This window comes from Rhinatrema bivittatum, chromosome 2 (assembly GCF_901001135.1).
Source record: "Rhinatrema bivittatum chromosome 2, aRhiBiv1.1, whole genome shotgun sequence".
NCBI lineage: Eukaryota > Metazoa > Chordata > Amphibia > Gymnophiona > Rhinatrematidae > Rhinatrema > Rhinatrema bivittatum.
Genome location: NC_042616.1, coordinates 658,348,742 through 658,373,809, shown reverse-complemented (window position 1 = coordinate 658,373,809; position 25,068 = coordinate 658,348,742). Strand labels below are relative to the sequence as shown.

General features: G+C 43.2%; 1 protein-coding gene across 7 annotated transcripts in view; it reads right to left on the bottom strand.

Annotated features, from left to right (window-relative positions):
- Positions 1 to 25,068, bottom strand: part of LOC115085416 (serine/threonine-protein kinase Sgk3) — a 194,575-nt gene that overhangs the window by 127,490 nt on the left and 42,017 nt on the right. The window contains exon 1 of one of the 7 annotated variants that reach the window (XM_029591411.1): positions 359 to 390. The exons of the other annotated variants lie outside the window; for them this stretch is intronic. The gene's annotated coding sequence lies outside the window, so the exon portion shown is untranslated. Of the gene's footprint in view, positions 1 to 358; positions 391 to 25,068 lie in introns of those variants that run through there. 7 annotated transcript variants of the gene reach the window in all.

Below are 25,068 nucleotides of genomic sequence, written 5' to 3'. Positions count from 1 at the left end.
GCGTAAGATCAACATGGGAAACCCCACGCAATTACGCACACAAAAACCCACGGTAGGTTTTGTGCAGCTTATTACATCGGCCCCTTTCTGTGAAAAAATATTTCCCAACATTGTTCAAGAGTCTACCACACCCAGAGTTTCATATCATGACCATAATGGTTCTAGAAAAGCTGCATTCTTTGTGGATTATGAGACCTTGTACTGTACCAACATGACAAAAAATGATGAGGTACTGTATATGGTTATTTAGGATCACACAGACATCTTTCTGATAGCTGCTCAGAACCTGTGTGACCTTGAAAGCTCAGGTACATGATCATCTTGGTATCATGGAATTATATTTTTCATTATTTCTTACTATGGCGGTATCTTCCTTTGAAGTCTGTTCAACAAGAGTCTCGGGTAAAGATGGTTTCTTGAGCCAAAAAATAAAAAGGAAAAACGTTTTTTCTTGCATTAACTTCATTTTTATTGGGTACAGCAATACAAAGGTAACATTTTCCTTGTAAGGCACTGAGCACACCCAATCTCTCTTCTGTGCAGAGTGAATCCTGGGAGAACAAATATAGGATGGGGAAAAATAGGAATTTTGTTGCACGTGTGCTTAAAACAGTTAGTAAAGCTTCAGAAGAATACTACATGAGTTGTAAATATTCTTGAAGAATATGTATGTTGTGACAGGAATAGTGGAATAATGGTCAGGCTGCTCCTTTAACTTGAGATAGCCAAAGCCTCCTAATACTCCTCAGGATGTCTTAACCCAGGGGTGGGCAATTCCGGTCCTCGAGGGCTGCAAACCAGTCGGGTTTTCAGGATCTCCTTAATGAATATGCATGAGAGAGACCTGCATACACACTGCCTCAGTTGTGTGCAAATCTATTTCATGCATATTCATTAGGGGTATCCTGAAAACCCAACTGGTTTGCAGCCCTCGAGGACCGGACTTGCCCACCCCTGTCTTAACCACTTTGGGCTCTTTAGAAAACAACTTTTAACCACGTTAAACAGTTGGTTAGCCATATGATCAAGTTACAACAATATATTGCAAGGGTGGTCAATTCCTGTCCTCGAAAGCCACAAACAGGCCTGGTTTTCAGGAAATACACAAAGAATATGCATGAGATAGATTTGTATGCCCTGCTGCCATTGTATGCAAATCTATCTCATGCATATTCATTGTGGATATACTGAAAATGTGGCCTGTTTGTGGCTTTCAAGGACCAGAGTTGGCCACCCCTGATATATTGTCATAACCTACATTTTACATAAGTATTTCATGTCTGTTCATTTTTTTGTAATACTGAAAATAAGCATGTATACATAAGAACATAAGAAAATGCCATACTGGGTCAGACCAAGGGTCCATCAAGCCCAGCATCCTGTTTCCAACAGTGGCCAATCCAGGCCATAAGAACCTGGCAAGTACCCAAAAACTAAGTCTATTCCATGTAACCATTGCTAATGGCAGTGGCTATTCTCTAAGTGAACTTAATAGCAGGTAATGGACTTCTCCTCCAAGAACTTATCCAATCTTTTTTTAAACACAGCTATACTAACTGCACGAACCACATTCTCTGGCAACAAATTCCAGAGTTTAATTGTGCGTTGAGTAAAAAAGAACTTTCTCCGATTAGTTTTAAATGTGCCCCATGTTAACTTCATGGAGTGTCCCCTAGTCTTTCTACTATCCGAAAGAGTAAATAACCGATTCACATCTACCCGTTCTAGACCTCTCACGATTTTAAACACCTCTATCATATCCCCCCTCAGTCGTCTCTTCTCCAAGCTGAAAAGTCCTAACCTCTTTAGTCTTTCCTCATAGGGGAGTTGTTCCATTCCCCTTATCATTTTGGTAGCCCTTCTCTGTACCTTCTCCATCGCAATTATATCTTTTTTGAGATGCGGCGACCAGAATTGTACACAGTATTCAAGGTGCGGTCTCACCATGGAGCGATACAGAGGCATTATGACATTTTCCGTTTTATTAACCATTCCTTTTCTAATAATTCCCAACATTCTGTTTGCTTTTTTGACTGCCGCAGCACACTGAACCGACAATATCAATGTGTTATCCACTATGACACCTAGATCTCTTTCTTGGGTTGTAGCACCTAATATGGAACCCAACATCGTGTAATTATAGCATGGGTTATTTTTCCCTATATGCATCACCTTGCACTTATCCACATTAAATTTCATCTGCCATTTGGATGCCCAATTTTCCAGTCTCACAAGGTCTTCCTGCAATTTATCACAATCTGCTTGTGATTTAACTACTCTGAACAATTTTGTGTCATCTGCAAATTTGATTATCTCACTCGTCGTATTTCTTTCCAGATCATTTATAAATATATTGAACAGTAAGGGTCCCAATACAGATCCCTGAGGCACTCCACTGTCCACTCCCTTCCACTGAGAAAATTGCCCATTTAATCCTACTCTCTGTTTCCTGTCTTTTAGCCAGTTTGCAATCCACGAAAGGACATCGCCACCTATCCCATAACTTTTTACTTTTCCTAGAAGCCTCTCATGAGGAACTTTGTCAAACGCCTTCTGAAAATCCAAGTATACTATATCTACCGGTTCACCTTTATCCACATGTTTATTAACTCCTTCAAAAAAGTGAAGCAGATTTGTGAGGCAAGACTTGCCCTGGGTAAAGCCATGCTGACTTTGTTCCATTAAACCATGTCTTTCTATATGTTCTGTGATTTTGATGTTTAGAACACTTTCCACTATTTTTCCTGGCACTGAAGTCAGGCTAACCGGTCTGTAGTTTCCCGGATCGGCCCTGGAGCACTTTTTAAATATTGGGGTTACATTTGCTATCCTCCAGTCTTCAGGTACAATGGATGATTTTAATGATAAGTTACAAATTTTTATTAATAGGTCTGAAATTTCATTTTTTAGTTCCTTCAGAAATCTGGGGTGTATACCATCCGGTCCAGGTGATTTACCACTCTTCAGTTTGTCAATCAGGCCTACCACATCTTCAAGGTTCACCGTGATTTGATTCAGTCCATCTGAATCATTACCCATGAAAACCTTCTCCATTACGGGTACCTCCCCAACATCCTCTTCAGTAAACACCGAAGCAAAGAAATCATTTAATCTTTCCGCGATGGCCTTATCTTCTCTAAGTGCCCCTTTAACCCCTCGATCATCTAACGGTCCAACTGACTCCCTCACAGGCTTTCTGCTTCGGATATATTTAAAAAAGTTTTTACTGTGAGTTTTTGCCTCTACAGCCAACTTCTTTTCAAATTCTCTCTTAGCCTGTCTTATCAATGTCTTACATTTAACTTGCCAATGTTTATGCTTTATCCTATTTTCTTCTGTTGGATCCTTCTTCCAATTTTTGAATGAAGATCTTTTGGCTAAAATAGCTTCTTTCACCTCCCCTTTTAACCATGCCGGTAATCGTTTTGCCTTCTTTCCACCTTTCTTAATGTGTGGAATACATCTAGACTGTGCTTCTAGAATGGTATTTTTTAACAATGACCACGCCTCTTGGACATTTTTTACTTTTGTAGCTGCTCCTTTCAGTTTTTTTCTAACAATTTTTCTCATTTTATCAAAGTTTCCCTTTTGAAAGTTTAGCACGAGAACCTTGGATTTGCACACTGTTCCTTTTCCAGTCATTAAATCAAATTTGATCATATTATGATCACTATTGCCAAGCGGCCCCACCACCGTTACCTCTCTCACCAAATCCTGTGCTCCACTGAGAATTAGATCTAAAATTGCTCCCTCTCTCGTCGGTTCCTGAACCAATTGCTCCATAAAGCTATCATTTATTCCATCCAGGAACGTTATCTCTCTAGCGTGACCCGATGATACATTTACCCAGTCTATATTGGGGTAATTGAAGTCTCCCATTATTACTGCACTACCAATTTGGTTAGCTTCCCTAATTTCTCTTAGCATTTCACTGTCCATCTCACCATCTTGACCAGGTGGATGGTAGTATACCCCTATCACTGTAGTCTTCCCTGACACACAAGGGATTTCTACCCATAAAGATTCAATTTTGTATTTAGTCTCATGCAGGATGTTTATCCTGTTGGACTCTATGCCATCCCGGACATAAAGCGCCACACCTCCTCCCGACTGCTCCTCTCTGTCATTGCGATATAATTTGTACCCCGGTATAGCACTGTCCCATTGGTTATCCTCTTTCCACCATGTCTCTGAGATGCCAATTAAGTCTATGTCATCATTTACTGCTATACATTCTACACTCTTCATTATCTTGTTATTCAAGTACTTCTTTGTTAACCGGATTGGCCCATCAGAGACAGGATGCTGGGCTCTCTTTGGTCGGACCCAACATGGCACATCTTATGTTCTAATTATTTATTTAAAATAGCAAAGGAGGTTTGCCAAATCAAAAGAAGCATTTGGTCCCTCCCAACGCAGTTGGTCGAAACACGGTTCTGTGTCAGGGGGACCATGAAAGTTATGAGCCTTTGTTGAAGACTTCACTAATTTGGAAAGAACACTGTTGTGGACTCTTGATTTGGCAGACCTCCTTTGCTATTTTGGATTTCTCGTTGTGGATGTTTGCGATATCCCCTCTTCTGTTGGGCTAATTATTTATTTCCCATTGCTTCCCTTTTTTCAAATAATTTCAAGGACACCTGCATCTCTACCATTAAGGTTTAAAAGTATTTATTTTGCATAATTGAAAAGTATGGCCATAGTAAATTTGGGTTTCTGGATTTCATCTCAATTGAATCCCATTCCACATGTTCTATTTTAATTAATCCTTCATTGTCCAAGTTAACCTTTTAATTAAGTCACTTCTCCAAAGCAGTTGCAATGTAAAGCTCAGATTTACTTTCTGGACAGCCAAATATTTTGGCAGCTGCTATTTTCAAAGCTATCAACTTTTTCTTCTAGTTCTCTGTTTTGACTGCAGTCATTGTTATTTCAAGAGCTGCAGTTAGATACTCAGTCGCTGATAACCTGGATACATTTTCTGAGAATCTTTGGCACAAATCCAAATAACTTTGGAGTTCAAAGGTTCATGAATCCAGAATCTTGCTTAGCTATTTTGAAGAAAGTTTAGTATCTGTTGCCTCGGATCCTACAGTTGTAGTCTGTTTCTAGGATCCAGCTGCTAGTAACCTTCACAGGCACAGCATTCATCGGCTTAAAGTCAGCCATTTATTTTTTTTCTAGCTCTGTACTGTGGTTTGTAGATGTTATAGGTTCTGTTTGTGTTACAAATCTTTCCACAAGTTTCCCTCGTTGGTTATATTTTAGTTACATCAGGCTATAAAATGATACTTGCATTTTAGCAGACTTATTTGTGCAGTTCCTGGAGCTTGCTAGTGCTGTGTCTGCTCAGGTGATCCTCTTACTACCCCAATACCTTCAGAACCCTTCATGCTTTCCCTACAGTACTACACTGCTCTTTCAGAGTCATACTGCGAGGGAACACATTAAACCACTTCAGCAGTTTTGCAAGCAACAGCATCTACTTAAAGTATTACTTTATCACATTCCAAAAATACATTTAACCATTTATGCTTGTTCACCTTGTAATAATAAACTACAACACAGCAACATTCCATTTCCAAGTGTGTAGATAGATGGAATCAGGACCAGAGGGTTATGTTCCCCTGCCAGCAGATGTAGATGGAGCAAGCTGACATCACAGTATATATACACTCATGCAGCGACCCCCAACCTGCTAGTATTCTCCGTCTCCAGCAGATGGTGAACGTGCATCTCCCTATGGGGATTGCTTCAGATTTTGGAAGGAGAATTTTAAATTACATGAGGAAAAGCCTTGCTCTCCTGCAGTGATACCAAGTGGTCCCTCCCATGGTTAGGAATTCCTGAAGTGATTTCCAGGGCATGTTCTTATATCCCTCAGATGTGTGCCTTAGTCCAGTAGCTGGGTTTCCCAGCATGGACTTAGCTGAATGTACAGCTGAAAGGCAGCGAGTGCAGGAGGCCAAGCACGGCGGTGACAGCAGATACCCTCTCTCCCCGCAGCCAGAGAGAGTCTGTGTTCTCAGCCGGTAAGCGCTGAGCTCTGTTAAGTCTTTAAAAAAAACAAAAAACTAGGAAGAAGTTTTTACCTTCCGAAACAGAGAGAGTTGGAGGATTTCTTCCAGTCTCGGTGCACCATTCTAATGTTGTTCCCGCTCCCATTGGGATTAGAGGAACTAGGCAGCCTGGCGGGTTGAGCAACCCCCCTCCCCCCGAAGGGCTAAGAACATAAGAAGTTGCCATACTGGGTCAGACCAAGGGTCCATCAAGCCCAACATCCTGTTTCCAACAGTGGCCAATCCAGGCCATAAGAACCTGGCAAGTACCCAAAACCTAAGTAACCTATTCCATGTTACTGTTGCTAATAATAGCAGAGGCTATTTTCTAAGTCAACTTAATTAATAGCAGGTAATGGACTTCTCTTCCAAGAACTTATCCAATCCTTTTTTTAAACACAGCTATACTAACTGCACTAACCACATCTTCTGGCAACAAATTCCAGAGTTTAATTGTGTGTTGAATGAAAAAGAACTTTCTCCGATTAGTTTTAAATGTGCCACTTGCTAACTTCATGGAGTGCCCCCTAGTCTTTCTATTATGCGAAAGAGTAAATAACTGATTCACATTTACCCGTTCTAGACCTCATAATTTTAAACACCTCTATCATATCCCCCCTTAGCCATCTCTTCTCCAAGTTGAAAAGTCCTAACCTCTTTAGTCTTTCCTCATAGGGGAGCTGTTCCATTCCCCTTATTTTCGTTGCCCTTCTCTGTACCTTCTCCATCGCAACTATATCTTTTTTGAGATGCGGCGACCAGAATTGTACACAGTATTCAAGGTGCGGTCTCACCATGGAGCGACAGAGGCATTATGACATTTTATGTTTTATTCACCATTCCCTTTCTAATAATTCCCAACGTTTTGTTTGCTTTTTTGACTGCTGCAGCACACTGAACCAACAATTTCAATGTGTTATCCACTATGACGCCTAGATCTCTTTCTTGGGTGGTAGCACCTAATATGGAACCTAACATTGTGTAACTATAGCATGGGTTATTTTTCCCAGTGGGGCGGATTTTTAATGTCCTGCGCGCGTAAATCCGCCCGGATTTACGCGCACAGGGCCCTCGCGCGCCGGTGCACCTATTTTACATAGGCCACCGGCGCGCGCAGAGCCCCGGGACGCGCGTAAGTCCCGGGGTTTTTTTAAAAGGGGCGGGAGGGGGCGTGTCAGGGGGGCATGGCCGAACGACGCGGCGTTTCGGGGGCGGCGACCCCACTCCCCACAGAAAAAGCAGGCAGTGGAGTCTACACTTCAAAGGCTCCTCAGGCTGAGGACTGTGGGTCTGGTCCCATTCAGGAAAGTATGGAGCGATATTCCATTAATTTTGTTATACCCAAAAAGGAGGGTTCTTTTCGTCCCATCCTGGATCTCAAAAGGGTCAACTGTCATTTGAAGGTGACTCATTTTCGCATGGAAACCTTACGCTTTGTGATAATGGCAGTGTAGTCAGGGGAATTTCTGACCTCCCAGGATCTAAGGCCTACCTTTATATTCCCATCCATTTGGAACATCAACGTTTTCTATGTTTTGCAGTGTTGGGGCGCCATTATCAGTTTTGGGTGCTGCCCTTTGGTGTAGCCACTGCCCCCAGAACGTTTTCCAAGGTTATGGCGGTAGTAGTGGTGGCCTTGAGAAGAGAAGGGATCCTGATGTACCCAAACTTGGATGACTGGCTGATTCAAGCCAAGTCTCAGGAAGAAAGCCATCTGGTGACGCTCAAGGTGATCTCTTTGTTGCAGGAGCTCGGTTGGGTGGTGAACCTGGCCAAGAGCAGTCTTCAGCCATCCCAGTAATAAAAGTTTCTGGGAGTTTGGTTCGACAAGGGACGGGACAAGGTTTTCCTGCCGGAAGTTCGAATTCAGAAATTGATGTCTCAGGTATGTCAGTTGGTGAACACTATACGCCTGCTGGTGTGTCCTATCTATAGGTGCTTGGCTTGATGGCGGCAACCCTGGAAATGGTGCTGTGGGCAAGGGCACATATGCGTCCTCTTCAGCATATGCTACTGTCTTGTTGGAACCCGCAGTCTCAGAACTATTCAGTTCGACTCCACGTGTCGATGGAAATCTGCTCTTGCCTCCAGTGGTGGTAGCAGAAGGCTCATCTAAATAAAAAAAAAGTAGTTTCTTTATCATTCCCAATCCAGTCGGTACTTGGGGAGCTCACTGTGAGGAGCTGATGGCCCAAAGGTGTTGGAATGCCAAAGTCCTGCTGGAGCATCAATCGCCTGGAAGCTCAGGCGGTCCAGTTGGCATGCTTGCAGTTCAGCCACAGCCTGCAGGGTCAAGCAGTCCATATGATGACGGAAAATGTGATGACGTAGCCTACATCAATCACCAGGGAGGAACCAAGAGCCAGCAGGTATTGCTGGAAATAGACCAGCTTATGGAATGGGTGGAAGGACATGTGCAGATAATCTCGGCCTCTCACATTGTAGGAAAAGACAACATAAGAGTGGCCATTGCTGAACAGGATGATTCACAAAAATCGAAGGCCACAGGGGGCTAGTACTCCTGGTGGCGCCGGACTGGCACAGACATCCGAGGTATGCAGATTTGCGAACTCCTGGTGGAGACCCCTCTTTGGCTTCCGCCGCACCCAGATCTATTACAGCAGGGTCCGATTCTTCATGAGGATCCGACTTGGTTCTATCTTACGGTTTGGCCCTTGAGAATGCTCGCCTATTGAAGCGTGGGTATTCTTCTGTGGTAATTTACAACTTACTCCATCTCAGAAGTTCTCCACCTCCTTAGTCTATGTGCGGGTTTGGAGAGTATTTGAGGCCTAATGTGAGGAACCTGATGTTCTTCCTCATTCAGTTAAGATCCCTCTCATTCTAGATTTTTTGCAAGATGGAGTGAATAAAGAATTAGCCCTTAATTCCTTGAAGATGCAGGTTGCAGCTCTTGCCTGTTTCAGGGGTCTGGTGAATGGTGTTCCTAGTCGTCTCATCCTGATATGGTCTGTTTTTTGAAGGGAGTGAAGCATCTTAGGCCTCCCTTGAGGTTGCTGGTTCCCTTATGGAATCTTAACTTGCTGCTGGATTTCTTGGCAGGCCCTGCATTCTGACCGCTGTGTAGCCTTTCCTTGCAGTTGTTGATCTTGAAGAACGTGTTCCTGGTGGCTGTATGTCCATTTCCTTGCTGTCCCTGGATGTCAAGGATGTCTCTTGACATCCAGGGATTCCTTTGATTTCAAGAGACCTAGGCTCAGAAACCTCCAGATTTCTGGAAGACAGATCACCTGTTTGTCCTCCATGGTGGAAGTAAGCAGGGCGCTCCAGCTTCGCAACTACCATAGCTCACTGGATTAAGGAGGTAGTCACAGCCACATATGTGGATGCTGAAAAGCCATTGCCTACTCAGGTTAAGGCTCATTCCACTAGGGCTCAGGCAGTGTCATGGGCAGCGGTTAGATTGCCTCCTGTCAACATTTCCCGAGCTGTGACGTAATCCTCCTTACATAAGTTTTTCAGGTTTTATCATCTGGATGTGCAGGCCCGTGAAGATGCAGCCTTTGCATGGGCGGTGTTGACTGGACCATTTGGGAGTAGCTTTGGTACATCCCATTGGTCCTGAATCCATCTGTCTACACGCTAGGAAATGGAGAAATTATTACTCACCTGATAATTTTGTTTTCCTTAGTGTAGACAGATGGAAACAGCTTCCCGCCCTTGGCTGCTGCATGTGTGGGTCAATAATCCTTCTGTGGGGCTCTGGATCCCAAGGGATTACTGATGTGTTCATGCAGTCCCTAGATTGGGGTACCTAGATTCTTACGAGAGTTCAGGGCTTTTTGTTGGTTGAATACAATTATGGTTGACTGTTTTTAATCAAGTTTTTGGGTAGTCTGTCCACAGTTGCTTTTGAAGAGAATACTAGCAGGCTGGGGTCACTGCAGGAGTATATATACTGTAATGTTAGCTTGCTCCGTCTCAGTCTGCTGGCAGGGGAGCATAACCTACTGGTCCTGAGTCCATCTGTCTACACTAAGAAAAATGGAACTAGTCATTAATATTGATAAAACTGAATTCATACACCTGGAACGAAAAAAACATTGATATTAAAACTCCAATTATACTGAAGAACAATCAAAAATTAGAATTAGTAGAAAAGGTAAGGAACCTTGGTGTAATAGTCGACATGGAACTTAATCTCAAACAACACATATCACTTAAAGTAAGAAAAGGTTACGCTAAACTAATGGTCCTAAGAAAACTAAAACCTTTATTAATACTGTCAAACGTCCGAACTGTTTTACAGGCTCTGATATTTGCAAGCACTGACTACTGTAATGCCCTGTTCTTAGGTCTACCATACACCACCATAAGACCACTTCAATTATTACAAAACTCTGCTGCACGGATTCTTACAGGAAAAAATAAAAAGATCATATTTCTGCAACACTAGCAGAATTTCATTGGCTACCCATTGAACAAAGAGTACAATACAAAGCACTCTGTACAGTAATCACGATGAAAAAGCAGAGTGGCTCAACACAGCACTGCGTGTACATGTTCCACAAAGAAATCTCAGATCAGCCAAAGCAGCCCTCCTAACCGTCCCCTCTGTAAAAACAGCAAGACTTACACAAGTGAGGGATAGAGCACTGTCCCTGGCAGGTCCTTCTCTATGGAATAGCATGCCCCCGGAAATAAGGTTACAGAACAATTACAAACTTTTCAAAGCAAGTTTAAAAACCTGGCTTTTTAAACAAGCTTTCTACAAAACAAACGGACAATAAGTTGAGAAATAAAACTGGCAGTAACACTCCAAACAACAAGCACTCAATTTTAATGTTAATAGTATACAGCAAACTTTTGAAAAGGACAAGATTTGTGACAATCAATCAAATAGTCTTTATTTTGAATTTTGTAGTAACAGAAACCTTTTGGCACCATTATACTCGTATATCCCAGTTCTTTATTGAACATAATCATTTGTGCCTTTATGTAAGCCGTTGTGATGGCATCTAACTTAACGACATTATAGAAAAGATTTTAAATAAATAAATAAATAAATAAAATAAATACAAAATGATCAGGTAAGTAATTTCTCCAATTGCTCTTCATGCCAGCGTATTACATTCTGTATCCGGCTGGTCCATATTAACTGATAATCTGTAGTTTTATCTACTTCAGACAACCAAGTCATTAACACAGATGTTAAAAGATCAGTTCTCATGCTGGTCCAGTGACTGCCTGACACCTAGTGGCATGCCTGCAACCCAGGGCTGTCACTGCAATGACTGGACTAAACGTAGGACTATAAGGGACAGGACATAAAACAGGGGAAAGAAGCCCAGGTAGTTGCACATGAAAGTTCATGGAGTCAAATCCTAACCTGGGTTCCAAATGAGCTGAAAGTGCAAAGATGCAGGGGGAAACTGCTGGGTCCAAAATAAAATAAAGGGCAAAGAGCGTTTTATAAAAACTCCTACAGACAATAAATAGGAGACTGTGGCAAAGGACTTTCTAGACATATTTCAGCCTTAGGCAATAAATAAATGTAATCAGGTATCCTTCCAGGCACATCTATAGGGTACTGCCTATTTGTGTCTTAGATCAACACAAGCATTTGATTTTATGGTGTTGCCAGTGTTTTGTTTTGGTTTTTTCCTTCATTTGGCTGCCAGAATTAATTTGTACCAAGGAAGAAACAGTGAGTTGGAAATGACAATTCTTATTTTTGTTTTAGTTGAGAGGAACCAAAACATTAAGCCATGGCTCCTGATCATCACATTTCCCAATACATTGGGCAAGAGTTTATTGGATCACAATTGTAGACTTACAATCAAGACACCTGGAAATTGAGGAGAAAAAATTGCAGTTGCTCTAACAACATTGGGAACTTCTCTATTTTTGTTTCTGATATCTAGGTTTCTTCTACTTGGGGAGGGTTTTTGATTCTGATGGTGAACCCCAATTGTTTGGCCAGTTTCTAAGCATTAACTTTCTTTTTTTTTTTTTTTTTTTTTATTATTGCAGTGGCCCAAACCTTCAATATCTACCTACCTCAATAATTCTGTGAATATAAAGTCTTGTGATAGACCACTGCTTGAAATAAGGGCTCTGGGAGGCAGACAAAACATCCAGTGGGAGCTCTGAGAGGAGAGAATAGCCTTCCTGGTGGCTGAAAAGAATCTGTAAGTACTGCGGGGAGAATTAACTACTGGAGTATATTTTTTATTGTGTTTTTGTGACTGTATTAAATAGCTAGTCAGAAGCAGGCAAAAGCCATTGTTATAATTTTATGTAACTGTGACATTGTACGCCTTCACAATAAAAAATGATTTTGCAAAAAAAAAAAAAAGAAGCAGGCAAAAGCCAAGTGTTTTCTGTGTTTGTATTTCCCTGCCTCCCACCAGGAAATGCTAGAAAGATAAAGTTCCTGGATAGAATAAATGACAGTTTTATGGAGCAATTGGTTCAGGAACCAACAGGAGAGGGAGCAATTTTAGATCTAATTCTCAGAGGAGCACAGAGGTAACAGTGGTGGGACCGCTTGATCAAATTTGAATTAATGACAAGAAGGGGGATAGTAAGAAAACCCACAGCTCTAGCACTAAACTTTCAAAAAGGAAACTTTGATCAAATGAGAAAGTTAAAAAAAAACCTGAAAAGTGCAACTAAATAGGTTAAAAAAGTGTGCAACAGGAGTGGACATTGTTAAAAATACCAACTTAGAAGCGCAGTCCAGATGTTTTCTATGCATTAAGAAAGGTAGAAAGAAGGCCAAACAATTGCCGGCATGATTAAAAAGTGAGGTGAAAGAGGCTATTTTAACCAAAGGATGTTCTTTCAAAAATTGGAAGGATCCATCAGAAGAAAATAAGATAAAGCATGAGCACTGGCAAGTTAAATGTAAGACATTAATAAGACAAGTGGATTGTGATAAATTGCAGGAAGACCTTGTGAGACTGGAAAATTGGGCATCCAAATGACAGATGAAATTTAATGTGGACAAGTGCAAGGAGATGCATATAGGGAAAAATTATCCATGCTATAGTTACACAATGTTAGGTTTCATATTAGGTGCTACCACCCAAGAAAGAGATCTAGGCATCATAGTGGATAACACATTGAAATAGTCGGTTCAGTGTGCTGCGGCAGTCAAAAAAGCAAACAGAATGTTGAGAATTATTAGAAAGAAAATGGTGAATAAAACAGAAAATGTCATAATGCCTCTATATCGCTCCATGGTGAGACCGCACCTTGAATACTGTGTACAATTCTGGTTGCCGCATCTCAAAAAACATAGTTGCGATGGAGAAGGTACAGAGAAGGGCAACCAAAATGATAAAGGGGATGGAACAACTCCCCTATGAGGAAAGACTAAAGAGGTTAGGACTGTTCAGCTTGGAGAAGAGACGGCTGAGGGGGGATATGATAGAGGAGTTTAAAATCATGTGAGGTCAGGAACGGGTAAATGTGAATATGTTATTTAATATTTTGGATAATAGGAGGACTAGGGGGCACTCCATGAAGTTAGCATGTGGCACATTTAAAACTAATTGAAGAAAGATCTTTTTCACTCAACGCACAATTAAACTCTGGAATTTGTTGAGTTCTTGGAGGAGAAGTCCATTTCCTGCTATTAATTAAGATGACTTAGAAAATAGCTACTGCTATTACTAGCATCAGTAGCATGAGATAGACTTAGTTTTTGGGTACTTGCTAGGTTCTTATGGCCATGTTGGAAACAGGATGCTGGGCTTGATGGACTCTTGGTCTGACCCAGTATGGCATGTTCTTATATTCTTACGTACAATTTGAAAAGAAGTTGGCATAAATTCATAATAAAACCTTTGTTAAATATATCCGAAGCAGAAAGCCTGCAATGGAGTACTAGATGATAAAGGGGTTAAAGGGGCACTCATGGAAGAAAAGGCCATCATGGAAAACAAATTCTTTGCTTATTCCTGGGGGAATTCCGTGCAAAAAAATTTTAAATTCTGCAAAATTCTGCAAACATCATATTGGTCAAAATAACACAATTTACATGACAGTCTTTGTAATTACATTTTAAATTATTACAGAAAAAAGTTATTACTTAAAGTTGTAGAATTTTAAATATTTTAGGCAGAATTTTCCTAGAAATTCACTGTAAGAGTGTCCCTTCCACATACACACACCCTCATAGAGGCTCCCTCACTCTCTCGCACACACACATCCCCTCATACAGGGCCCTCTATCTTGCATACACACCCACACAAGCTCCCTTTCTCTTTCACACATACATTCTCACACAAGCTATCTATGTCTCTCTCTCACGCAGCCGTTCACACAGACTCTCTCACAAATACCCAATCCCTTCACACAGGCTAGCATCCTCACATTCACACAATCACTTTATCATACACACGAGCTCCCAATCTCTCACACACCTACACATTCCTTCACAATCTCCTCATATAGGCTCCCTTCTCTCTGAAACCCACACTCAAGCATCCCCCCCACCCACCCTCTCTTACTTCCCATGCTCTCTCACACCCTCCTGCTCTCTGTCACCCTCCCCTCTTATAGGCTCCCTCTCTGAAAACCACAGTCCCCCTCTTACCAACCAAGCTGTCTCTCACCCTCCCCCACACCCCCTCTCCTCTCTCACACACACACATTCTCTCTCACCGGCATCCCTCTCCTCATATAGGCTCCCTCTCTCTGAAACCCACAATCAAGCATCCCCCCCACCCACCCTCTCTTACCTCCCATGCTCTCTCTCACCCTCCCCCACCCCCCTTACCAATCATGCTCTCCACCCCCCCTTACCAACCATGTTCTCCACCCTCCCTTCTCTCACACACACACATTCTCTCTCACTGGCATCTTCCCCCCCCCCCCCCCCGCATGCTCTCTCTCACCCTCCCCTCCCCTCTCTGACACACATTCTCTCACTGGCATGCCGCGGGAGCGCTCCATTCCCAGCAAAGATGAAGGCCCGGTGTGCTGTTCGCGGCGAAAAGGGAAGGCCCCCATGTGCCGCGAACGGCGCGCCGGGCCTTCATCTTTACCGCGAACGGAGCGTTGCCCATGGGGGCCTTCCCTTTTCGCCACGAACGGCACGCCGGGCCTTCATGTTTGCCATGAACGGAGCGCGTCCTGTGTGCTGCGGGACGCGCCTCATTCACAGCATGCCGGGGTCTCCTCTGCTATTTTCTGTGCAAAATTTGGCAATTCTGTGCAGGGGGGGAATTCTGTGCAAATTCTGCATTCCACAGTAGCGCAGAATTCCCCCAGGAGTATTGCTTCTGTGTTTACTGAAGAGGATGTTGGGGAAATCCCTATTCCGGAGATATTTTTCAAGGGTGCAAATTCAGATGACCTGAACCAAATCACAGTGAGCCTGGAAGATGTAGTAAACCAGATTGACAAACTGAAGAGTAGTAAATCACCTGGACCAGATGGTATACATTCCAGGGTTCTGAAAGAACTCAAAAATGAAAATTTCAGACTCATTACAATAAATTTGTAATCTATCATTAAAATCATCCATTGTACCTGAAGACTAGTAGGTGGCCAATATAACCCCGATATTAAAAAAGGTCTCCAGAGGTGATCAGGGAAACTATAGACTAGTGAGCCTGACGTCAGTGCTGGGAAAAATTGTGGAAACTGTTAGAAAGAATAAAATCACAGAACATTTAGATAGACATGGTTTAATGGGACACAGCCAGCATGGATTTACCCAAGGGAAGTCTTGCCTCACAAATTTCCTACATTTTTTTGAAGGAGTGAATAAACATGTGGACAAAGATGAACTAGTAGATGTGGTGTATTTGGATTTTCAGAAGGTGTTTTACAAAGTCCCTCATGAGAGGCTTCTAAGAAAACTAAGAAGTCATGGGATAGGAGGAGATGACCTTTTGTGGATTACAAATTGGTTAAAAGACAGGAAACAGAGTAGGATTAAATGGTCTGTTTTCACAGTGGAAAAAGGTAAACAGTGGAGTGCTTCAGAGATCTGTACTTGCCTAGCACTCGCTGGCCTTCCTCCCCGGGCAGTCTTGGTGAGCTTGAATGCCTTTATGATCCTTGGGGAGACGATACCTCTGATGGCTTGCCTGTGGATTCTGATGGTCTTCCTTCGGATCTATCTCCCTCAGAGGAGCAGTGTCAGTCTCCACCGGAGGACTTAACGTTCACAGGGACATCCACACTATGGTGGAGGCCATACCCTTCCAGTTTATTTATTTTATTTAATATATATTTCTATACCGGACTTCACGAATGGAATTCACATCAGGCCGGTTTACATGGAACTTAGGGGATTAACAAGTGTAACCAAACAAGAAGGCTGAAACAAGCAAAGTTACATATAACAAGGGCATTGAACTTGGGGGCTAAAGTAGCCAGGAAGAAGGTAGAGCGGAATTAGTAACATATAAATAATATAAGACGGGTTATGAGATTAGTAATTATCTTATTCCTTGGGCTGAGTCCGAAGTGGCATTTTGACTAGGGGAAGGCTTGGAGGAAAAGCCACGTCTTCAGTTTTCTTCGATATGACGGAAGAAGATATCCTCCATAAAATGCTGAACATCCTCCAGTTCGTGGACACCCCGAAGGAGGTAGTGGCAGTCCCTGTTCACGAGATCTTTCGTGAGCTGCTTCTTAGGCTATGGGAACACCCCCTCTCCATTGCCCCGGTGAAACAGAAGGCCGATGGGGTGTATCTGGTGCAGCAGGCTGCGGGGTTTGAGAAGCATCAGCTTCCCCACCAGTTGGTGGTAGTGGAGTCTGCACTAAAGGCGGCGATGAGGTCGAAAACTCAAACCTCGGCTCTCCTTAGCAAAGAGCACAGGGCGTGGAATGCTTTGGGCAGGAGGGTGTTTCACGGCTCCATGTTGGTAGCCCATATGGCCTTCTACAGCATTTGATATCCTGATCCTGTTCCTTGGGCCAACCACAGCTGGAGGGTATTCTGTGAGAGCTATATTTAAGACTCCTAGAAGGCAAGGAATACCGGCTATCTTACAAAAGCAATATCTATTGGCCAGGTTCAGGGTGCACATGAATCTGGTTCTGGAGGAAATTGCAGCATGTGATCCCTGGTCAAGGACGGTCATTGCAAGCACTGCGGTCTAGACAGAAGGGAGAAAATGTCTGGGGGGAAGGAGTGGAGGAGGAACACAAGTAATTGTGAATGAAAGTCATGGCACCTTAGCTTCAGTATGATTTAGTCCTGAATTAAACTGGAAACCAAGATGGAGTACAAGAAAGCTGCTGAATAAAAAAAAAAAGGATTGGATAAGTTCTTGGAGGAGAAGTCCATTACCTGCTATTAAGTTGACTTAAATAACCACTGCTATTACTAGCAATGGTAACATGGAATAGACTTAGTTTTTGGGTACTTGCCAGGTTCTTATGGCCTGGATTGGCCACTGTTGGAAACAGGATGCTGGGCTTGATGGACCCTTTGTCTGACCCAGAATGGCATGTTCTTATGATCTCTGGAAACAGGGCCAGGAAGTTGCAGATGGCTAGCCCATCAGCCCCAGAAGGACCTTATGTCCATTGTCCAGCAGGATTTTGAGTGCGGTAAGCATGAAGTGCGGGCTACCTATGACATCTATGAAATGGCAGGCCAGGTTGCGGCTGCCAGTATTTCTTCAAGGCACCTTGCTTAGCTCCGTGCCTTGGACCTTTGTCCCGAAATTCAGTGATTTACCTTGCACTGGGAATAACCTTTTCAGTGACAAGGTGAAGGATGCAGTTGCACAGCTGAAGGATCACCATGAGAGACTTTCCAGCATTTGTCGGCCGGCCTCTCTGTTTCCTAGTCATCTTCCAAGAGGTCTTTGAGACTGGGGCCAGGGAAACTGCTCTAGGGTATACATGTTTAGATCTTTGTTTTCCTTACCGGCGGACAGCCACGAAAACCGACGCCGATAAACCCGGTGTCTGTTTTTGTGACTACTGTTCGCTGCTAAGGAAAACTGATGCCGACAGAATAGGCGTCAGTTTTCGTGGCTGTCCGCCGGTAAGGAAAACAGACGCCGATAAACACATCGTCAGTTTTCCTTACTGCTGTATGCCAGTCACGAAAACAGACGCCGGGTTTATCGGCGTCTCTTTTTGTGGCTGTCCGCCAGTAAGGAAAACCAATGCCGATAAACTCGGTGTCGGTGGTCACGAAAACCGACTGGGTTCGCGTTAGCAAGGATGCGCTAGGGTCACGCAAGCGACTCTAGCACCTCCTTGCTAACGCGACCCCCTAATTTTAATATTGCATGGTGCCCCACTTGGGGGCGCCTGGGGCGCATTAAGAGAGCGGGTGCTAACTGTTCAGAGCCCGCTTTCTACGCGATTTTATTGCATCGGCCCAGAGTGAATCACATTCCGTTCTCAACGAAGACTGTCTTCCTGTCTTTCTCATTCTGGAGATAAAACAGTAGCTTGAAAGACAAAGTTAGGGAAGATGAGGGAGAACTGTGTGGGTTTTCAAAGCGGGTCCTAGCTATCCATGCCCTTCATGCTGTAATCTATTAATTACCACACTACAGGGCTCATGCTGCACCTAGGAAGAGGCGGCATGCATGACTACACATGTTCTCAGAAACTAGTTCCTATCCATTTAAAAGCCACATCTGGTGACTCTTGTTGCCGTGAGATGCTGAAAACAGCCCAAGCGCTGGCCTGGATCTGAGATTAAGGCATTGGTGACTTCGTGACACAACTGATCAGTTCTTAAGGCATACTGGTTCATAAACACTACCCTAGAGGAAAGGCAAGACAGTGGGGGGGGGGGGGGGGGGGATGTGATGGACATTCAAATATCTCAAAGGTTTCCATTCACAGGTGGTGAGCCTTTTTCAATGGGAGAGGCTCTAGAACGAGGAGTCATGTGATGAGGATGAAAGGGGGTAGATTCAGGAGTAATCTTAGGAAATATTTCTTTACAGAGAAGGTGGTGGATGCATGGAACTGCCTGCCAGTGGAGATGTAGACAAAAAACTGTATATGAATTCAAGAAAAATACATAGTATCTCTAAGGAAGTCATGAGAATTATAATGCTAAGTTAATTGGATCAATGGGCAGACTGAATGAGCCATACAGTCTTTTTTTGCCATCATGTTTCTTTTTACAAAACAAAGTTTCTCTCAACATATGTTGGGCATCAAAATCAGACAGACTGAAAGCAGTTCTGGCCATTTAAACATGTCAACAATAAAGAAATAGATCGGTACGGGCCACACTTCCATCATCACACCTACAAACTGTGCCTTGTAATAAAATTGATCTTTTTTAAACATGACCCTTCCCCCCTCATAGCTTTTTTTTTTTTTTTATCCTGCTGTAACACTACTCATGCTGACACAAACAATATTAGAGGAAAAGAGCAGGTCAACTCATTTTTACCCAAAACTTACAGGCCTATTCATTAAAAAGTGCGGGACAGCGGCACTCCGTGTTGAGCGCCAGCTATCCCAACACATCCAGGCACCTCTCCTGGGTGTGTCGGGATAGCTGGGTGTGTCGGGCACGCGATTTTGTATTTAAATTAGGGCCCGCGCCTCCTTGTTAGTGGACGCGGCGGCTGTCAGTGGGTCCGATAACCAACACTTAATTTATCGGTGTCAGTTTTCAACATGCTGACAGCCACGGGTTCAGAAAACGGATGCCGGCAAAATTGAGCATCTGTTTTCGAACCCACCGACCGGCGGGCAGATTTTTTTTTTTCTGTGAACTTTTAAATTTTTTAATTTTTGGGGCCTCTGATTTAATATCGCTATGATATTAAGTCAGAGGGTGTAGAGAAAAGCAGTTTTTTCTGTACACTTTCCCGGTGCTATCTATGGTTAATGCCTGCCTTTGGGCAGGTGTTATTTTCAGTATCCCGGGCGACTAATAGCCTCAACAACATGTATTTGCATGTGATGAGCGCTATTAGTTTTCATGAGTTTGGCCGCACATTTTCAAGGCACTATTACCCCTTACAGAGAGTAGCCCTTCTCTGGGTATAAGGGGTAATAGATGCGTGTCGAAAACGCGTGGCCAAACGGGTGCTAAATGGTGTACTTGGCCGAGCGCACCGTATTGAATCAGCCTGTAAATTAATTTGCAGAGGAACAGCCTGGAACCCAGTTCTGGCACTTCTTTTCAGCCTTAAGAGGAAAAGCAGCAGGGGTGCTCTATTCCAGCCCCTCCCCTCCAGGCAGCCTGCAGGGAAGAGGAGAGGGGTGTGTGCCTGGAGCACCCAGAGAAGGGCTACTCTCTGTTCCTTAATCCAGTCCCTCCTCCACCTCTTCTCTGGTAACATGGGATCTTCTTAGTGTTTGGGTAATTGCCAGGTTCTTGTGGCCTGGATTGGCCACTGTTGGAAGCAGGATGCTGGGCTTGATGGACCCTTGGTCTGACCCAGTATGGCATGTTCTTATGTGGCGATGCTGAAGCAGAGGCAGCAAAGAACAGAAAAAAGGATTTGAATTAGCACAAGTTTGAAACTTGTGAGCAGTAGCGCCAATTGTCAAGGCTTCAACCCCGAACCTTGATGAATGGCACTATTCCTAACAACTTTCATACTTGTGCTAATGCCACCCCTTTTTACCAAAGGTTTAATTTCTGGCAGAACAACTCAGAACAGTATTCTGCCATCTTTGCAGGCAGTGTATATCGGTTCTGGCTCCCCTGAGGAAACAGAATAGAGGCAGCAGTTGCATGGATTATTTATGCCAACCCCCTACCACCACCATCCTCCCTTGGAAGAAGCAGAGAACAGTATTGGAGCTGCCCACCCTGAGATAAGGGCAGCCACTTGGGTTTGATTTTTGTGCAATTTCCCAGCACAATTTAGGAGGCTGTCAGGGTCAGCAATCAACATAAAAAAAAAAAGATGCAAAAAGAGTAGGTGTCGGCCCCATTGTTTCTGCCACTCATGGATGTGTTGGCTTCCTGCTTATCACGCGGCCCTCCCAGGCCCTGCTGCTTCTGCTGCTGGTGACCACACTGGTGAAGGTGAAAGGGCCAAGAGAATGAATGAAGGGATGTGAGGTGGGATGAGTGAAGGAATCAGAGGGAGGAGAAGGAGAGTGAGTATTAGGATGTGGGAGGGCAAAAAAGTGAATGATGGGAATCGGAGAGGTTTTGGTTTGTGTGGGGAAGATGGTGAAAAAGTCAGGAGATCAAAGGTACTATGGGATGTCAATGAGGGGATCTAAGGGACTGTGAGATGATCAGAGTGGGGGGGGAGGGCAGTCTGAGTTAAGTGATCGAAAAGAGTGGAGAAAGGATTGAGTGGTGAGGGGAAGAGTGAGTGAGGGAAGCATGTTTCTTTCCTTCCATGTGCAAGGAGACGGAGGACAGCAGACAGTGCAAACCAGTTTGCTCCTACCTCTCCAAAACAGCGATAAGAGCACACTCTTCCTCTGCCAAGAAGGGAGAGGAAGAGAATTGCTGGAGAGCGTGATTTTTTGGGGAGAGGAGAGGGCTCGAGGATCACCAGGGAGAGAGGGAGTTAGACTTAGGAGCTTTAGAACCATTGGGGGGAAGGGAAGGACAAGGACCATTGGGGTCTGGGGAAGGCAGAGAGGAGGAGGGGGTTAGAGAAAAAGAGCCACATTCCCTTAATTTGCCTTCTCTTTACCCCAGTGATCCTGTATCCCCAGCCATCTTTTACCTACCAGTGCTCATCAAGCATGTGAAGTGTATGTTCGGTTGAGAGAGAGAGATCACATGTTGCCCTGGTCCTGGCCCCTTTTCACAGGTCACACCTCACCCTGCCCATGTCACTCCCCTCCATAGTTTCACTTCCTTTTTGTTTACAAATTAAGCCCTATTTGCATCCTGTTGCTTTACAACATTCAGCAAGAAGCACCTCTAGAGGCTTCATAATTGGTGGTGGTACCCCTGTGCAAGAAGTTTGTGTACTGTAGTACATAGCAGAGAGTATGGGACAGTGTCAGAACAGTAAATCTGCTATTACTGCTGCTGACTCCTATAGAGCTACTAGAGAATGCAGCACTGTCCGGTGATAAATGGAGTTCTGTGGACCTTACAATCTAATCAGGACACACAGACAAGACATCTGCTCTAATAAGGTTGAAGGAACCTTTTTAGGGTAGGCTGCTTCAACTTAAACCTTCATTTTATTATGGTGGTTCCTAGATGACGAGGACCCACTTAATCTGGATAAAGAGGTTGTGACAAGGCATCGAGAGGAACCCTGGACCTTTCCCGACTGACACACAAGGAACCCAAGGTCTAAGGGAAAATGCATCCCAATATAGAGCAAGTGCAGAGTTTACTGTACTTTCCATTTTAATTTCAAAACTAATCTGTGATAAAGCTATGACTGCAAGTGAACATTTCTGCTTCAGATTTCATAACGTATAAACTCAGCTCCAGTCTGAGAGGAGGGGACCATGTCCTAAGCAGCCTCCCTGCACATTTCAATGCTTAAGCACCCAGTCCATGAGATTTGTAGAGCTAAGGAAAAGAAAATCATCACTGATGGCATTACACTTCATCTTTGCTCAAACATATACCAGCTTTTCTCCCATTCTGTATCTATGGGAAATAAAGCTTAGTGAATCAGGCCCTTAGTAAACAAATAATGAACATTTGTGTTAACAGTACAAAGGGGATGATACGATTTCCATTGTAACAGACTTTGCTGTAGGACATGTACGGTCCAGCAGCCTTCCTCAAGATGGTTAAAGCTGAACTCTGCCACCATCGGAATAGGTACACTGGTACAAAGCAATGATGTCCTAGTATTTCTCAACATTGGTTTTAAATTCAAATGATATAATCAGAAAACATGAGAAAGTGTAAGATGTCAGGAATAGCTTAAGAGCTGACTTAGAGGAAACCAAAACCATGACAGAATTCAAGCACAGCTGTAATAAATATGATATAGAGGACAGTGGTTGCAATATGCAAACACCCCACCCTTTCACTCCTTTTAGAGGGGGGGCAAAGGAAGAGGTGTTGAGGAGAAAAAAAAGGTGCCGATAAAAGATGCATGAACTAGCAACACCGTAGGCAGGCTAACTTCCCAGAAATCAAGCAGGTTGAAGGCGACCTGATACTGTACAGACGTTAGCATACCAGCCTGCTAGTTTATTACCTGTGTAGATCAATACAAAGCTTGGTAGTAAGATAGAGGGAATGAGAAGGCCTGGATGTCTGATTAAGTATAAGCGTTTGAATGCTCATCTAGCCAGGATGATAGAGAAGCAAAGAGGAAAACAATAACTGATTTAGAGAAGTGATATCCTACAGGCGATCAAGCTTCTATGGCTCAACAGTGTAGATCAGAAAAATTTGGAGGACTGGATGGTCTTTATCTGCCATCATCTATTACAGTTTGTCTTACGTTGGACACCTGGAATTCTGTGATGCAGTTTTAATTATACTTTTTCATCTAAACAGGCATGTATAGTCTTGTGGACAGGGGGCGAGAGAGACAGATTTAAAGGGAGGGGGAAAAAAAGCATGAAGGTTCCTGTAACTGTACAATTCTTTTGCTGTCCAGTAGCAACTGTTCCTTGTAACACTATTGCAAAACTCTGTTCTGATGAACGCAGCACACACCAGGGCCAAATAAAGAGGCAGTCTGTGCACAAACCTGCTTGTTCAGCATTTTCTTGAGATTTTATGTTCCAACTAAATTAAAGCTCTCTCTTTTTGTTTAACTGCACCTCTAGAAAACAATTTTATTATTTCATTGACTGAAATATAATCCAAAACATACATTTGAGACAAACATTTCTGATTTGACCGAGCTTTGTCAGTGCCGAATAGGGATCGATTACAGGACAATCTGTCACAGATTTCTCTTAGTACAATTAAATGTAGTTGGGCGTGCATGGAGGAGACTTTCTATGGCGAGATATATTAGCTTAGTATGTTAGAGTACTTGTCCTCATTTAAAAAATACTGTAAAAAGTTAACTTTAAATAACAAGTCTTCTCATTGCACACATAAATAGATATAGGTGGTACATAATAGACTAATTTGGTTCAAAGAAGGCATCTGAGTCATGCTAGCATGTTGTTTCTAGTGTAAAATTCAGTGCTTGCTGTTGGCATGTCTAAACTGGTCACACATGTAGGATCATCATGAATGGGATGACTCATAAACAGCCAAGTACAGAAGGGAACTATTTCACAGCTTTCTTGCATCATTTTTTAGTCCATTTCTGAGGACACCTTTCTTTACCTCCATATATGTTACATAATTAAAAAAAAAAAAAAAAACACCGATTACTCAATTTTAGAATTAAAAGGTGCACATTTTGGGGAGATGTACCCCCTATTTAAAAAAAAAATCCTCCTAATCCAGAAGTTCCCAAACCTATCCAGTCAGGTTTTCTGGATACCCGCAATGAATATTCATGAGAGAGATTTGCATGAATTGCCTCCATTGATGCAAATTTATCTCCTGCATATTCATTGTGGATATCCTGAAAATGTGACTGGCTGGAGATCCCCCAGGATAGGTTTGGGAATCACTGTCCTAGTCCACTTTTTATTTTCCAATTTTACTAACAGATTTAATTCACATGCTTTGGCCATGGTCATTACATCAGCTCAGTGTGCTGCGGCAGTCACAAAAGCAAACAGAATGTTAGGAATTATTAGGAAGGGAATGGTGAATAAAACAGAAAATGTCATAATGCCTCTGTATCGCTCCATGGTGAGACCCCACCTTGAATACCGTGTACAATTCTGGTCGCCGCATCTCAAAAAAGATATAATTGCGATGGAGAAGGTACAGAGAAGGGCTACCAAAATGATAAGGGGAATGGAACAGCTCCCCTATGAGGAAAGACTAAAGAGGTTAGGACTGTTCAGCTTGGAGAAGAGACGGCTGAGGGGGGATATGATAGAAGGACTAGGGGGCACTCCATGAAGTTAGCATGTGGCACATTTAAAACTAATCAGAGAAAGTTCTTTTTCACTTAACGCACAATTAAACTCTGGAATTTGTTGCCAGGGGATTTGGTTAGTGTAGCTGTGTTTAAAAAAGGTTTGGATAAGTTCTTGGTGGAGAAGTCCA